This window comes from Nansenia antarctica (genome assembly GCF_963989245.1).
Source record: "Nansenia antarctica genome assembly, chromosome: 12".
NCBI classification, from domain to species: Eukaryota; Metazoa; Chordata; class Actinopteri; order Argentiniformes; family Microstomatidae; genus Nansenia; species Nansenia antarctica.
Genome location: NC_137682.1, coordinates 19,867,519 through 19,870,018, shown reverse-complemented (window position 1 = coordinate 19,870,018; position 2,500 = coordinate 19,867,519). Strand labels below are relative to the sequence as shown.

Below are 2,500 nucleotides of genomic sequence, written 5' to 3'. Positions count from 1 at the left end.
ACACACACACACACACACACACACACACACACACACACACAGGTGCAGGGCTTTCACTGGAACTGCCCAGGCAAACAGCTCCATTTGAGCTCTCTCTCCTCCCGAAAGGAATCCTTAATTACACAATATTACCCCACTTCATCGCCTCCTCTGTGTGTGTGTGTTGTCGTCCACTGCAGTTTGGCCTGAGTTAGTGTGTGTGTGTGTGTGTGTGTGTGTGTGTGCGTAGCTGTGTGAGGTGTTAGCATTCAGTGGCAGCAGCTGTTTCACACGTCGTGACAAAGGGGGTGAGGGGCTCGTTCCAGAGGAGTGTGTGTGTGTGTGTGTGTGTGTGTGTGTGGGAGGGGGGCACATTCACCCCACTAATTGATTTCTGCTCAGCACTGTGGGAGAGTAACACCCCCCCCCCCCACCACACCCCCCCACCCACACACACACTCTGTCACCAGCAAACACTCCCCCCCCCCCCCCCCCCCCTGCTCCTCAGCGAGCCTTTCCCAATGAGACCACCATAATCTGCCTCCATAGAGGGTTCTAGGAGCAGCACTGTCCCAGAGCCACCAGAGCAGACTGTTCTAGACCCCCGGCCATACACAGAGCCCCGTGGGACCCATCTACACATGGAGGGAAACACGCCACTCAAGAGTTCTACTGGCCTCCAACGTGGCGTTCCTCTACCTCAATCAGTTCTAGAACAAACCAACCAACCAACCAACAAACACACCGTGTTCTAGACTCTTCTGCCAACTAACAAACCAGCAAACACACCGTGTTCTAGACTCTTCTGCCAGACACAGACACAGACGATCGGGTGGAGAGGGTTGAATCAGAGGGACCTGAATAATACCTGAATGTAGGGGGTGGAGATGTAGGGATTGTAAGAATAAAATCAAAATTATTCAACCCCCCATTGCACATTAGGTTTATTGGCAAAATATAGCCTAGAATTTCTCAGCTGTTTGCAATGAGCATCTTGAGTACTTCGTCGAGCACCCTTTTGCTGTTATGACCTGCTACAAACGTGACGCACAGCCAGACACCAGCTTCTGACAGCGTTCCTGAGGAGTCTGAGCACATTCCTCATGGGCAACGGCCTCCAGCTCAGTCATATTCTTGGGTTTGCGTTTTTGCCACCGCCTTCTTCAAATCCCACCAGAGGTTTTCTATGGGGTCAGGTGACTGTGACGGCCACTCTGGAATCTTCCATTTCTTCTTCTGTAACCAAGCCTTGGTGGACTTTGAGGTGTGGGATCATTGTCCCGTTGGAAGGTCCAATGACGCCCAAGCTTCAGCTTCCTCACAGGCGGCATGACGTTTTTTTCCTAAGATGTCCTGATACTTGACTGAATCCATCGTGTCCTCCACACGCTGCAGGTCTCCAGTGCCAGAGGCAGCAAAGCCACCCCAAAGCATCACTGAGCCACCGCCATGCTTCACTGTAGGCAGGGTGTTCTTTTCAGCATATGCTTCATTCTTCTTCCAGCCTCCAGACATACCGCTGATCCAGAGGCATTTTTTTTGTTTTTTTGGGGGTTTCATCGCACCACAGTTCCTTTAACTTTGAACTTGCGAACTATGCTTCCAACTATATCTCTAGGAACATTCAGTGCTTTTGCTATCTTTTTGTATCCTTTTCCTTGTTTGTGCAAGGCAATGATCTCTTCTCTGAACTTTTTTGGACAATTCTTTTGACTATGACCATATTTCTAACATGCAATCAAACGTCACTCTCAACAAACCCCTAGCCAGTCCAGGTATGTATGGCTGTGTTCGGAATAGCATATTAGCTTGCTATTCATACTAGGTATGACGTAGATTTTGAGTATGTAGTGCGTTCACACTGCATAGTATGTGACATTTGAGTACGCGAGAAATGTAGTATGCATACTAGATTAGCCCGAATTTCGGAGTATGCGGGGTGAGGTTACTATCCCTACTCAACTTCCCCAAAATGCATTGCGCGTCTCTTCAGTCTCGTCTAACTGCGTCATACAGCTGTTGTTTACATGGACCCGAGACAAGACCGAAAGCTCGCAATAAACAATGTTTTTTGAACAGATGAGTGTGCGGATTAGGGGTGTAACGGATCACCTAACTCACGGATCGGATCGTGTCACGGTTTTTGAGTCACGGATCGGATAATTTTTCGGATCAACACAAAACATTATTTTTTTTATAAAAACTTTTATAACTTTTAACTTGTTATTTTTTTCCATAAAAACACCACTTTTATTATGTTAAAAAAACCAACAACATTCAAGATGTCAAAACTGGTAATATATATATATATATATATATATATATATGAAGGACTTTCTCCAATCAAACAATATTCTCTCTGCATATCAATCTGGCTTCAGCTGCAGCACCTCAGCTAAGTCTGATCACTGATGAGCAGGGGTATTTTCACTCTTTTAGAAATGTAAATGATGAAATGCATTCTTAGATGTCGACGTCTTCGTGATTACAACGAAGCCACTTGAAATGCGTAAAATCGGCA

General features: G+C 46.4%; 1 protein-coding gene across 1 annotated transcript in view; it reads right to left on the bottom strand.

Annotated features, from left to right (window-relative positions):
- pola1 (polymerase (DNA directed), alpha 1) overlaps positions 1-2,500 on the bottom strand; it is a gene marked incomplete at both ends in the record, with an annotated part of 67,812 nt that overhangs the window by 25,712 nt on the left and 39,600 nt on the right.